The sequence below is a fragment of the Canis aureus genome, chromosome 15 (genome assembly GCF_053574225.1).
Source record: "Canis aureus isolate CA01 chromosome 15, VMU_Caureus_v.1.0, whole genome shotgun sequence".
Classification (NCBI taxonomy): Eukaryota; Metazoa; Chordata; class Mammalia; order Carnivora; family Canidae; genus Canis; species Canis aureus.
This window is the reverse complement of record NC_135625.1, coordinates 44,254,104-44,268,896: the sequence shown is the minus strand read 5'-3', so window position 1 is coordinate 44,268,896 and position 14,793 is coordinate 44,254,104. Positions and strand designations below refer to the sequence as shown.

General features: G+C 41.1%; 1 protein-coding gene across 12 annotated transcripts in view; it reads right to left on the bottom strand.

Annotated features, from left to right (window-relative positions):
* CSGALNACT1 (chondroitin sulfate N-acetylgalactosaminyltransferase 1) overlaps positions 1-14,793 on the bottom strand; it is a 327,543-nt gene that overhangs the window by 283,318 nt on the left and 29,432 nt on the right. The window lies entirely within an intron of this gene.

Here is a 14,793-nt window from a genome sequence, read left to right as displayed (position 1 = left end):
ATATACAACACAGTGCAACTATTTTGCTTTGGACAATGTTCCTTTGGAGTTAGAAATAAGAAAAATTGAATTTTATTTTACCTTAATTTATTTCATATACAGTGTTCTTCATTTCTCTGTATAGATCCCAAATTCTGTCTGGTATCATAAACCTATAGCTTAAAGACCTTTACTTAATATTTCTTATAGAGTTAGTATGCTGGCAATGAATTTCCAGTTTTTGTTTGAGGAAATTTTTCATTCTTTCATTTTTGAAATAAATTTTCATTAGGCATAGAATTCTGGTTGACAGCTCTTTGCTTTTAGCACTTTAAAAACGTCACTTCATTATATTCTAACTTGCATAGTTTCTGAACAGGGGCCTGCTATAATTCTTATTTTTGTTCCTCTGTCATGTGTCCTTTTTTTTCCCTGGCTGTCTTTAAGATCTTGTTGTTGTTGTTGTTGTTGTTGTTGTTGTTGTTGTTTATAACTTGACAAATATTATTTGCCTCAGTGTGTTTTGTTTTGGTGTATTTATCCTGCCTGGTATAATCTGAGCTTCTTGGGTCTATGATTTCGTGTCACTGACTTTGCAAACTTCTCAGCCATTATTTTTTCAAACATTTTTTGCCTTTCCCATTCTTGCTTTCACATCTCCTGGCATCCCAATAAAGTATTTGTTAGACTGTCTGACACCATCCCACAGCCCTCAGATGGTTCATTCTTAGTTTTCTTCTGTTGTTGGTTTTACTTTTTTTTTCTTTGTGTTTCAGTTTGGTTAATTTTTATTGCCCCATCTGATACTGCCCATTTTTCACCTCTTTTGTTAGAGCATTTCTTCTTAATCATAGTTACTTTAAACTCCCTCCCAGGGGTGCCTGGGTGGCTCAGCGGCTTGAGTGTCCAACTCTTGGTTTTAGCTCCAGTCATGATCTAATCGGTCATGAGATCGAGCCCCGCATCAGGTTTGGGGTGGGGAGAGTGGGGGGACAGGCAAGTCTCTTTGAAGATTCTTCTGAACCTCCCCACACTCACACATGCATGCACTCTCTATCTCTCTCTCAAATAAATAAATCTTTAGATAAAAAATAAAATAAAAACTCCCTGTCAGTTCCAACACCTAGAACATTATTCAATTTCAATCTAATTCTAATGATTGCTTTGTCTCCTAGTTTTTGTTTCTTTGGGGGAAGTTTTCTTGCCTTTTTTTCATATGCCTGGTCTTTTTTTTTTTTTTTTTTTTTTTTTGAGAGTTGGACATCTTAGATAAGAGAGTAGAGACTTAGGTAAATATTTTTTAATGCCTGGAAATGGATACGCCTTTCCTTCTGCCAAGCCTTTAGTGTAAGGGTTTGAACTCATCTAATCAGGAGCTGGGCTAGCTTTGAAGTTTGTTGTTGCTATGGTAATCCTCAATGACCCACAGACTAGTGACGATCTATGTTCAGGGTGAGGGTGAATGCCAGAGTCTATTTGTTTTCCTATGATTCCTGTACACTCGGCCTTCAGTCTTTGGTTTTCATCTTGCCCCAGATAGTCTCTTACAAATTAGTCTCGTGGTGGAGTGGGTATAGAGGGCCTCCTGTGTTGTTCTGATTAACTCTCAGTGTTAGGCAGGTACTATATTCCTGGATCTTGGGGAGGATGGTCTACCTGGTGATCCTGCCCAGCCTTCAGTAATCCTGCCCTCTCCCAAATTCATTGTCCTGAACCCAGCTTGTAATTTTACCCCCACCTCAACCCAGGGTTGAGGGTTTTTTTTCCTGTTTTCTTCCTCAGCTACAGAAAGATTTCAGTAGTGCTCAAAAGATGATGGTGTTTTTTGCCTCTCTTCCAAAGCAAAGCTTCTGTTCTGTAGGGGAGATACAAAAGAAATTCCGGCAGTTTCTTGCCCTTCCCAGAGCAGCTGCTATTTCCTCCCTGGTTCTACCCCACAGAGAACACTTTGCCAATCTTTCCTGTGAGTGACCAAGATAGCTCAGCTCATGGTGAAAAAACTTCCAAGCAGGTACAGACACCACCTCATATTTGCAACCCCAAGGGCTTCACTCACTTTCACCAGGGCACACGCAGCCAGCCTTCATCATTCTCCAGGTGCTCTGACAGAATTTTTTTTCTTTCATTTTATTTTATTTTATTTTTTATTTAAACTCAATTTGCCAACGTATAGTATAACACCCAGTGCTCATCCTGTCAAGTGCCCCCCTCAGTGCCCGTCACCCATTCACCCCCTGCCCCCGCCCACCTCCCTTCCACTACCCCTTGTTTGTTTTCCAGAGTTAGGAGTCTCTCATTTTTGTCTCCCTCTCTAATTCTTCCCACTCATTTTCTTTCCTTTCCCCAATAGTCTCCTTCACTATTTCTTATATTCCTCATATGAGTGAAACCATATGATGATTTTCCTTCTCCAATTGACTTACTCCACTCAGCGTAATACCCTCCAGTTCTATCCACATCGAAGCAAACGGTGGGTATTCGTCCTTTCTGATGGCTGAGTAATATTCCATTGTATATATAGATCACATCTGCTTTATCCATTCATCTGTTGATGGACACTGAGGCTCCTTCTGCAGTTTGGCTATTGTGGACATTGCTGCTGTGAACATTGGGGTGCCCGCGTCCTGGTGTTTCAATACATCTGTATGGTTGGGGTAAATCCCCAGCAGTGCAATTGCTGGGTTGCAGGGTAGCTCTATTTTCAACTTCTTGAGGAGCCTCTTCTTACCAGTATCCGGCAGCTGCTCACACAGTACTTAGTGCTAGTGTCTCATCTCTCCCTGCAGAGGCCTGCTTCTCACTATGTTCTGGATCTTACACCTTTGACCCTCTCTTTGGTTCAAGAACAGTTGTTAACTTGCTCTTTGTCCAGCTTTTTTTCACTGTAAAGTTGAGAACAAAGTGCTTTCCAGATCTTTCCATTCTTCTTCATCTTCAATTGGAAAACAAAATCCCTGTTTGCATTTTCAACCTATTTCTCCCCAAGAATGACCTTCCTACTCACCGATATGTGTATCTGCACTATGCAGATGTTGGGATTTTTGTATAATTAACCTCTTAAGAAATAAATGCTTTTGACAAAGAAGAGGAACAGAAGGAGCTTTTACTGAGTCCCAAACGCAGGGCTCAGTGCCTTTGTATTTCCTCATTTAAACCTCATAACTTACAATGTATATATGCTGGGAACTGAGTTTGTGATGTGGGGTAACTGAGTCTCTCAGTTCCTAACCTGCTGAAGGTCACATACCTGCTGAGCAGCAAAGTCACGATGCAAGTCCAGCCTCCAAAGCTGTTCCCATCACCCAGCACTGGCCCTGCAGCTCTACGGGGCCTGGCAGCTCCTGCAGTGGCTACAGGGCAGATCCCTTCACAGCCAACATGAAGCCTCACAGAACCACATGGCACTGGCCACTTGACACTAACTTCCGTGACCATAATGACAGAGTCTCCTAGGCCCTGGGTGGGGTTGGGAGCTGCCTGCTGGAAGTCCCAGACTCCTTTAGGAAAGGCCACTACAGAAATACAACATGCAGTCCCATCCCCTGGGATGCATCGTGGCTGCCAAGCCCCTGCGGGCAGTAGGCAGAGAGAGGATGCCTGCCCCTGGCCCCGAACACAACCACAGAGGAGTCTGTGTGGCATCGAGCTGCCCCTTACCTCTCCTCATATTGCCTGTAGCTAATGAGCAATTCCGATTTCCTTGGAGGAAGCCACTACCATTGTATCTCATTCAATACAGGTTCAAGGGCAAGTTACCTCATGTGACAGAAGCAAGGGCCAAGTTTACTATGTCCCTGCTGCCATGGCCTATGTAAAATGGATTGTTACTTTTCTTCTTATGACAGAATACCTCTCCTAGGGGGTCACAGAGACATCAAACAATATAAGAGGAGGTTGTGGACAATGTGGCAGCACAGTGACCTTTCAAGCCTCGAGGCTCTGAGTTCACTGCCAAGTCCCCAGACTCTGTATACAGTACATGGATTCTGACAAATGTAATAAATTGTATAATCATCACAGTAAAAAACAGTTCCACTACTCCAAAAAGCCTCTCGTGCCTCCTCTTTGTGTCATTTGGGAATTAGGGTAACACCAAGGACCACACCAGCTAGTGTGCCCTGGTTCCCAGGACCCAATTCCCTGAGTTCCTGGGGAACAGTTAGCAACACCCCAGCTTGGTCATCCAGGAAGCACAAACCCATACCACGTTCCTGAAGGCTATTTTCTTTAAGACAAAAGACCATTTCTAGTTTCTCATCCTTTGCCCCCAAAGTGTTGCCTAATCTAGCCTTGGGCACTGCTCCATGGCAGGCACCAAATATCCCTATGGCCAGGAAGCTCTCCACAGGCCCCGCCTGTCTAGCCAGTCACAGACTGGAGCATGATGGGGCAGGGGCCTCAGCAAACTCTCTCCCCAGAAATCTAGAACTCCGTGCCGACAATCCCCTCTTTGGATGCCTGAAAGGTTCAAAACATAAAAGGCTTTCATTTCTTATCCATTTTCCTGTTTACACAGTGGAAACCAAAGACTGAAGCTACAACAAATTTGCACAATTCCTATGCTCTGTGCATAATTCCTATCCTTCAGAAATGCATGATCACTGGAAATGCATCTGTGTTTTTAAAACGATCTAATTGAATACGTTTTCTTTTTTCTTGCCATCAGTGTATTGTTTTTATTTTATATTAACTGATAATTAGTATATGCAATGTTTTCCCATCATGAGCACTTAGAAATTTTCAAAAATACTACTTTGATCATGTCACTTCCCTGCCCCCAAACACTTAACAGTTTGCCACTGTTTACCTGGTAAAGTCCAAACCATTTAGCCATCCCTAAATTTGCCCACATTGCCCCTCAGATGCCTCCACACAAAGCTCCACTCTGATTAAATAGGACTTACTTTTTCCAAACTCCCCTTGCCCCTTTTGCAAGGGTCACCACCCCCAAAACCCTCTCAGGCCAAGAATAGGAACACACTTCCTCCCTCATTGGGATTTCTAGAACCCAAACTCTTCATCAGCCTCAGCCACCTTGAGCTGCTATGACTGTTGACAGGTCTCTCTGTCCCACAAGATCTCCCAGGATCAGAAAGAGCTGTGCTTCTCCTGAGTCCTTGCCTTAGGGACACTGTGAGGGAGGTAAGGAATTCTTGTCGTCTTACCTGCTGACTGCTAAAAAGGCAAGAGCTAAGTGTGTCTCCTACTTCTAGCACAATACACAGGACATTATGGTGTATATTTTGCAGAGTAACTTAAACTTCCGCCCTGGTTCACACCATAGGTCCTTACCCTTATTTTTTTTTTCTTTGACTCATTTGTCTGACTTGTATTTATTTTCCCTTGCTATGTGCATGTATGTTTTTGGAGGAAGGATGAGAATGTGTGAGACAAAGTGAAATTCATTCCTGACCATGCCTGGGACAGACATCCTGCAATCCCCATGACACAAAGTTGGCAAGAGGCAGTTATGCTGATATTTATCAGTATATGAAGGTACATCTGGAAGTGAGCACAACTTCTTCTGGCTGCTGCTGTTATGACTGACCAGGATTCATAAAGTACTTAACCCTGTTGCATTAGAACAACACCAAAGCCCTAATCTGGCCAGATCCAGGGAACTCGTAAGCCAAACCCTCCTCAGAAGCCTCTGCCTGCAGATCCTTTGAGCAAGACAACCCGGCTCACCGCGCCTCAGCCAGGGCCCCGGGACAGCAGGAGTCCGGGCTCCGCCTGGTGCCCCTCAGACCTGTTCCGAGACACCCGCCTCAAGGGCCCAGGCCCCCCCACACCACCTGTACTAAGTGAGAAGCAAGTTGACACCTTTTTTCAACAGTGAAGACAGAAGTTTGCACTATCTTTCAACTCCAGTCGGAGTTAGTTTTTTGTACCAACTTTTAGAATTTTTTTTTAATGTTTAAAACACCATTATTTTAAGAATTTTGAGCTACTGCCGTCAGTGCTGTGCTGTGCTATGGTGCTCTGTATACTTGCTCAGGTACTTGTAAATTATTAATTTATGCCGATGTCTGTTGCAGTGCGGTGCGCTGTGGGAGGCATTTTTACCATCACTGAGTTTTCCACGGAAGGAAGGCTTGTGTGCTCTCAATAGTGAACTTGAACTATCCTGCTTTATGGGATTCTGGAAAAAAAAAAAAAAAAAAAGAAATTTCCCATTCCCTTACAGTATTTTCAGAAAAACTGCAAGAATATCCATACTTGCTAAAAACAGAACTAGCCCATGACCCAGCAATTACATTACAGGGTATTTACCCCAAAGGATACAAAAATAGTTATTCAAAGAGGCACCTGCAAGGGGCAGCCCAAGTGACTCAGCAGTTTAGCACTGCCTTTAGCCCAGGGTGTGATCCTGGAGTCCCCAGATCAAGTCCCACGTTGGGTTCCCTGCATGAAGCCTGCTTTTCCCTCCGCCTGTGTCTCTGCCTCTTTCTCTCTGTATGTCTCTCATAAATAAATAAATAAAATCTTAAAAAAAAAGAGGCATCTGCACAATGTTTATAGCAGCAATGTCCAGTGACAGATGAGTAGAAAAAGAAGATGTGTCATATATATATATATGGGTAATATATATGGAATATATATTAAAAATAATATACATACATATATATAATGTATGAAACTCAGCCTTCAAAAAGAATGAAATCTTGCCATTTGCAACCACATGGTTGGAACTAAAGGGTATCATGCTAAGTGAAATAAGTCTGAGAAAGACAAATGCCATATGATTTATATGTGGAATTTAAGAAACAAAACAGATGAACATAGAGGAAGGGAAGGAAAAATAAGATGAAATTAGAGAGGGAGACAAACCATAAGACACCTTAACTCTAGGAAACAAACTGAGGGTTGCTGGAGGCAAGGTGGCTGGGGGGTAACTGGGTGATAGACATTCAGGAGGGCACGGGATGGAATGAGCACCAAGTGTTATATGCAACGGAATCACCAAATTCTATCCCTGAAACTAATAATACAATATATGCTAACTAAATTGAATTTAAATTAAAAATTTTAAATAACATAAAATAAATATCCACACTTGCCAAAGCTATCTACAGATTCAAGGCAACCCCTATTAAAACTCTAATGTCATTTTTCACTTAAGCAGAAAAAATAATTCTAAAATTCATGCAGAACCTGAAAAACTCCAAATAGCTAAAGAAATCTTGAGCAAGAAAAACAAAGGCATGACACTTTCTGATTTCAAACTATATCATGAAGTTACTGTGATCAAAACAGTGCAATACTGACATAAAATGGACCAATGGAACAGTATAGAGAGCCTAGAAATAAAGCCACATATATACACTCAATTAATTATCAAATGAGAGATAAATATTCACGGAGAAAGGGTAGTCTCTCTGATAAATGGTACTAGGAAAACTGGATAGCCACAGGAATTAGATTGTATCCCTATCTTACACCATTTACAAAAACCAACTTGAAATGGATTAAAGACTTAAGTCTAAGACCTGAAACCATAAAACTCCTAGAAGAAAACCCAGAAGAAAAAGCTTCTTGACATTGGTCTTGGCAGCAATTCCCAAAGGCACAAAAAGAAAAGGCAACAAAAGCAAAAATGAACAAGTGGAATTATATCAAACTAAAAAGTTTCTGTACAGCAAAGAAAACAATCAACAAAATGAAAAGGGAATGTGCAGAATGGGAGAAAATATTCGCAGACTATGTATCTGATAAAGAGTTAGTATTCAAAATATATAAGGAACTCTTAAAACACAATAGCAAAAATATAAGTAACCTGATTTAAAAATGAGGCTTATTCAGGTTGACTCAGAATAAACATTTTTCCAAAGAACATACAAATGGCCAACAGGTATATGAAAAGATGCTCAGTATCACTCATCATCAGAGAGATGTAAATAGAAACCAACAAGATATCTGTTTCATCTGTTAAGATGTCCATTATGAAAAAAAAAAAAAAAAAACAAGAGATAACAAATTTTGGCGAGGATGTTACAGAAAAGAGAACTCTATGAAAAACACAATGGAGGTTTCTCAAAAAGTTAAAAAGCCATGTGATTCAGCAATTCCACATGTTGGTATATAACCAGAGAAAATGAGATCACTATCTCAAAAAGATATCTGCATTGCAGTTTTATTCACAATAGTCAAGTTGTGGGAATGATCTAATGTCCACTGATGGATGAATAGACAAATAAAATGTGGTGTGTATTTTATATATTTACATATATACACAATTTTATATCTAAAAATATATTTATATATATAAGAACATATGTAAATATGTGAAATACACAAAGAAAGGAATATTATTCAGCCATAAAGAAGAAATCCTACCATTTCAGCAACATGGATGAAACTGGAGGCCATCATACTAAGTGAAATAAGCCAAACAGAGAAAGACAAATACTATCTGGTACCACTTACATGCAAAACCATTAAAAAATCAATAAATAAAACAAAATAAAACAAAAAATCATTGGAACCTTCAATCACAGAAACAGAGTAGAATAGTGATTTCTGGGAGCTGGGAGGGGTAGAAACGGGGAAGGGTTGGCCAAACAGAACAAACTTCCAGTTACCAAAGGAGTAAGTTCTGAGGCTACAGCATGATGACTACAGTTAATAATACTGTAGCATATACCTGAAACCTGCCAGAGGAATAGATCTTAGGTATTCTCACACATACAGAAAGGTAATCATGTGAGGTGATAGGTGTGAATTCATCTGACTGTAGTAATCCTTTCATAATGTATAGAGATATCAAATTATCACGCTATACACTTCAAATGTATTACAATTTCACATATCAACTATACCTCAGTAAAGGTGAGGTCAAAAAGAGAAAAACTATAGGACAATGAATGTCAAAGTTAAATGCTCAAAATCCCCACTGATACTGGTAGGGGCAGGCTTCAGCAGAAATCCCCATGTTGTTACCAGGTCTCAACCTTGATCCTCCCTCTGGCTTCGTAGCTTCTGGTCTACAGTCAAAGCTGCTCATTCCACACATGTTTGAGTCATTTCTCTCTGGGAGTATGCCTGGCAAAGCTAGCTGCCTACATTCTCCTCCTGAACAACAGAACCCCAACTCAGCTCCAGGCAGCAATGGATCCTTCTAAACAAACAACTTCATTTCACACTCACTCCTGCAGCTAAAGATGGCCTAGTTCTGCCAGTGAGATGTGCATAGAAGTGTACTGGTTGAGGCCTTCCAGAAAAGCTGCCCCTTTCCTAGTACTAAGAGGAACACACTCAGCCGGCTTATACCTTTGGAGCTCATTCCCGTTCCTACTACCCTGTGGGGATGCAGATATAATGGCAGAAGGACCAGAGCTATTTTGTAAACCTGCAAATGATGGACTAAGAGAGCAGAAAGCTCAAGGATCCTGGGACTTTGAGGAGCTACACCAGTCATGGACCACTGCCTCTGCAATTCTTTTTTTTTTTTTTTAATATTGTTATTTATTTATTCACAAGAGACACAGAGAGAGAGGCAGAGACACAGGCAGAGGGAGAAGCAGGCTCCCTTCAGGGAGCCCAATGTGGGACTCAATCCCAGGACCCCAGGATCACGACCTGAGCCAAAAGGGAGATGCTCAACCACTGAGCCACCTAATGCCCCTGCCTCTGCACTTGTTGCTGCATGAGGGAAATGAACCCCCACATTTCAAGCCAGCGTTTTAGGTCGTCTGTTACACAGAGCCAATCTCAATCCCTAAGTGATGCAGGGAAGTGGTATGCTTGATAATAGAGAGATAAATAAGACCGGATCCCAGCCCTCAGATGGTTATAATCTATCAAGGAGGGATAAGAAACAAGAGGGATCATCCTAATACCAGACATACTGTGACAAGCACATGAGCCATCACTGGGTGCTAATGAGAGTTCAGAGTGGAGAGAAATGGCTTCCAGCTAAAAGCACTGAAATTGGGCCACTCCACACTAAAATATCTCATTTATCTCATCTGCAGAGATATTGTTCAGTCCAAGAGAATAAATCTCTACTGATGGAACTGTATGTATCTGAGCTTCTTAGGAGTATTTTCAAGTGGTGACTCCCTTTCCACAGGCAGGGTTGAGGACAGCATGGGAATGTGTCACTCTGATCCTCTCTCCACTCCCTCCCCTTCTCCCGTCCATCCACCCACTTTTTCTGAGTCCTAAAGATGTGTTTTCAGAGCCTAAAGGGGAAAAACTTTCCTCCATCCCTCTCTGTCTGACTCTGGTGCTGCTGGCTCGTGCCCAAGAATGCCCTAGCAGAGCAGCTCCTTAGGGAAGGATTTGGATTGCATGTTTTAAACCATTACAACAAAAGTCTTGATGAGCAATCTGAGCCTAATGCCTGTACTGTGCAGAGGCCTGAGGCTATCTGAGCTCATCTCCTGTAGGAGCTAGACAGCCAGGACATCCACAAAAACATGCCAAGGGGTCTGCAGCACTGTTTTTCAGATACCGTATGACCTGGGCAGTAAAATTAGGGATCGGGAGAAATAGTAACCAAAATCTGCAGCTGGCCCTCTCTTTCCCTGCTGGAACTCGGCCACACTGACATGCTCCCCACTGGGTTCTAGATAAGGCTGGTGGCCATGAACCACAAGAGAGATACCTGCCATGTCTCCTTTGCAGGATCACCAATGAGTCCTCTGTCACTGCCGAGGACTGTCACTCCACACCTGCACCCCCCACCAGAGCATGCTGGTCTGTCTGTCTCTCTCTCTCTCTCTCTCTCTCTCTTTCTTCCACCTCAAGTCTCTTTTTCATAATTCCAAATGAGGGAGCCACCTTTCCTTCCCACACTGTGCTCCATGCAGGCCATAAGCAGGGCTGCTCTCTACTTTCTACATACCACCCCCACCCCACACCCTATATACCATTTAGTGTTCACACACTATTTGAAAAAGCATCACTGGGGGACGCCTGGGTGGTTCAGTGGTTAAGCATCTGCCTTCAGCTCAGGTCATGATCCCGGGGTCCTAGATGAAGCCCGTATCGGGCTTCCCACAGGGAGCCTGCCTCTCTCTCTGCCTCTCTCATGAATAAATAAATAAAATCTTAAAAGATAGATAGATGATAGATAATAAAATAATAAAATAAAATAAAATAAAACAAAACAAAACAAAATAAAATATAAAAAGCATTACTGCCCTCTGGGACCGGGCCACAAGTTCACCAGGTCAGGCCTAACAGAGGTCAATATGCTAGGCATAAATCCCACCTCCCCCTCAAAGCTGGGGACAGTTGCTGACTCTCGGGACCATCTTCCTTGGTCTGTACCCTTTCTCGGGAGGCCCTTTGGTCTTCCTTATAAACAACACCCTGGAGACCACAAAACTGGTCCTCCAGATGCTCTGAACAAGGGTGAGTTTCCCAAGCCCTCTGCTCCTGCCTACTCCACCCACACACATAAAAGGATTCTAATCCGAAAACTATGAAAAGCACTGTTTTCACTATGAAATCAGTAACTACAAAAATATCTTACCTTAAACACATAGACTGTTAACAAGTCAACAGAACTCTGTTTATCACTCAAAAGGTTAAATTTGAAAAGAGCAATGTCTTCTTACTGTATCACATAGTCAAAAAACATCATGCACTACATTGAAAACACATTTATATCTAATGAGCTGGACTACATATGCAAATTAAGATATGCTAATTGGCTTTAGCTGCTTCTTTTAAATAAAGTCAATATTTTTATGGATCATTAAATGTATCCCTTAGTATATCAATTTCAAAAGAAAAATTAATAGCTAAAAAAAAATTCCCTGGCACGACCAATATAAAGATTTAAAACTAAAAATGTTAGCTATAATAATGTCTCTACATGTTGGCTCCCAACACATAGTAAGTCTCCAAGAAAAGATAGTTTGTATCATATTTTTCTCTGGGTATGATTTAAAGCTGGGTGACCATCAAAAGGCGCAGGGTTTCAGATTGGATAAAAAAAGCAGGACCCATCTATTTGCTGTCTACAAGAGACTCATTTTAGACAGAAGACACCTACAACCTGAAAATAAAAGGTTGGAGAACCATTTACCATTCAAATGGTCCTCAAAAGAAAGCAGGGGTAGCCACCCTTATATCAGATAAACTAAAATTTACCCCGAAGACTGTAGTGAGAGATGAAGAGGGACACTATATCATACTTAAAGGATCTATCCAACAAGAGGACTTAACAAACCTTAATATATATGCCCCGAATGTGGGAGCTGCCAAATATTTAAACCAATTAATAACCAAAGTGAAGAAATACTTAGATAATAATACACTTATACTTGGTGACTTCAATCTAGCTCTTTCTATACTAGATAGGTCTTCTAAGCACAACATATCCAAAGAAACGAGAGCTTTAAGTGATACACTGTACCAGATATATTTCACAGGTATCTACAGACTTTACATCCAAACTCAACTGAATACACATTCTTCTCAAGTGCACATGGAACTTTCTCCAGAATAGACCACATACTGGGTCACAAATCGGGTCCGAACCGATACCAAAAGATTGGGATCATCCCCTGCATATTCTCAGACCATAATGCCTTGAAATTAGAACTAAATCACAACAAGAAGTTTGGAAGGACCTCAAACACGTGGAGGTTAAGGACCATCCTGCTAAAAGATGAAAGGGTCAACCAGGAAATTAAGGAAGAATTAAAAAGATTCATGGAAACTAATGAGAATGAAGATACAACTGTTCAAAATCTTTGGGATGCAGCAAAAGCAGTCCTAAAGGGGAAATACATCGCAATACAAGCATCCATTCAAAAACTGGAAAGAACTCAAATACAAAAGCTAACCTTACACATAAAGGAGCTAGAGAAAAAACAGCAGATAGATCCTACACCCAGCAGAAGAAGAGAGTTAATTAAGATTTGAGCAGAACTCAACGAAATCGAGACCAGAACTGTGGAACAGATCAACAGAACCAGGAGTTGGTTCTTTGAAAGAATTAATAAGATAGATAAACCATTAGCCAGCCTTAGTAAAAAGAAGAGAGAGGAGACTCAAATTAATAAAATCATGAATGAGAAAGGAGAGATCACTACCAACACCAAGAAAATACAAACGATTTTAAAAACATATTATGAACAGCTACACGCCAATAAATTAGGCAATCTAGAAGAAATGGATGCATTCCTGGAAAGCCACAACTACCAAAACTGGAACAGGAAGAAATAGAAAACCTGAACAGGCCAATAACCAGAGAGGAGATTGAAGCAGTCATCAAAAACCTCCCAAGACACAAGAGTCCAGGGCCAGATGGCTTCCCAGGGGAATTCTATCAAATGTTTAAAGAAGAAACCATACCTATTTTCCTAAAGCTGTTTGGAAAGATAGAAAGAGATGGAGTACTTCCAAATTCGTTCTATGAGGCCAGCATCACCTTAATTCCAAAACCAGACAAAGACCCCACCAAAAAGGAGAATTACAGACCAATTTCCCTGATGAACATGGATGCGAAAATTCCCAACAAGATACTAGCCAATAGGATCCAACAATACATTAAGAAAATTATTCACCATGACCAAGTAGGATTTATCCCCGGGAGGACACAAGGCTGGTTCAACACTCATAAAACAATCAATGTGATTCATCATATCAGCAAGAGAAAAACCAAGAACGATATGATCCTCTCATTAGATGCAGAGAAAGCATTTGACAAAATACAGCATCCATTCCTGATCAAAACTCTTCAGAGTGTAGGGATGGAGGGAACATTCCTCGACATCTTAAAAGCCATCTACGAAAAGCCCACAGCAAATATCATTCTCAATGGGGAAACACTGGGAGCCTTTCCCCTAAGATCAGGAACAAGATAGGGATGTCCACTCTCACCACTGCTATTCAACATAGTACTGGAAGTTCTAGCCTCAGCAATCAGACAACAAAAAGACATTAAAGGCATTCAAATTGGCAAAGAAGTCAAACTCTCCCTCTTCGCCGATGACATGATACTCTACACAGAAAACCCAAAAGCCTCCACCCCAAGATTGCTAGAACTCATATAGCAATTTGGCAGCGTGGCAGGATACAAAATCAATGCCCAGAAATCAGTGGCATTTCTATACACTAACAATGAGACTGAAGAAAGAGAAATTAAGGAGTCAATGCCATTTACAATTGCACCCAAAAGCATAAGATACCTAGGAATAAACCTAACCAAAGAGGTAAAGGATCTATACCCTAAAAACTATAGAACACTTCTGAAAGAAATTGAGGAAGACACAAAGAGATGGAAAAATATCCCATGCTCATGGATTGGCAGAAGTAATATTGTGAAAATGTCCATGTTACCCAGGGCGATTTACACATTTTATGCAATCCCTATCTAAATACCATGGACTTTCTTCAGAGAGTTAGAAAAAATTATTTTAAGATTTGTGTGGAATCAGAAAAGACCCCGAATAGCCAGGGGAATTTTAAAAAAGAAAACCATAGCTGGGGGCATCACAGTGCCAGATTTCAGGTTGTACTACAAAGCTGTGGTCATCAAGACAGTGTGGTACTAGCACAAAAACAGACACATAGATCAATGAAACAGAACAGAGAACCCAGAAGTGGACCCTGAACTTTATGGTCAACTAATATTCGATAAAGGAGGAAAGACTATGCACTGGAAGAAAGACAGTCTCTTCAATAGATGGTGCTGGGAAAATTGGACATCCACATGCAGAAGAATGAAACTAGACCACTCTCTTTCACCATACACAAAGATAAACTCAAAATGGATGAAAGATCTAAATATGAGACAAGAGTCCATCAAAATCCTAGAGGAAAACACAGGCAACACCCTTTTTGAACTCAGCC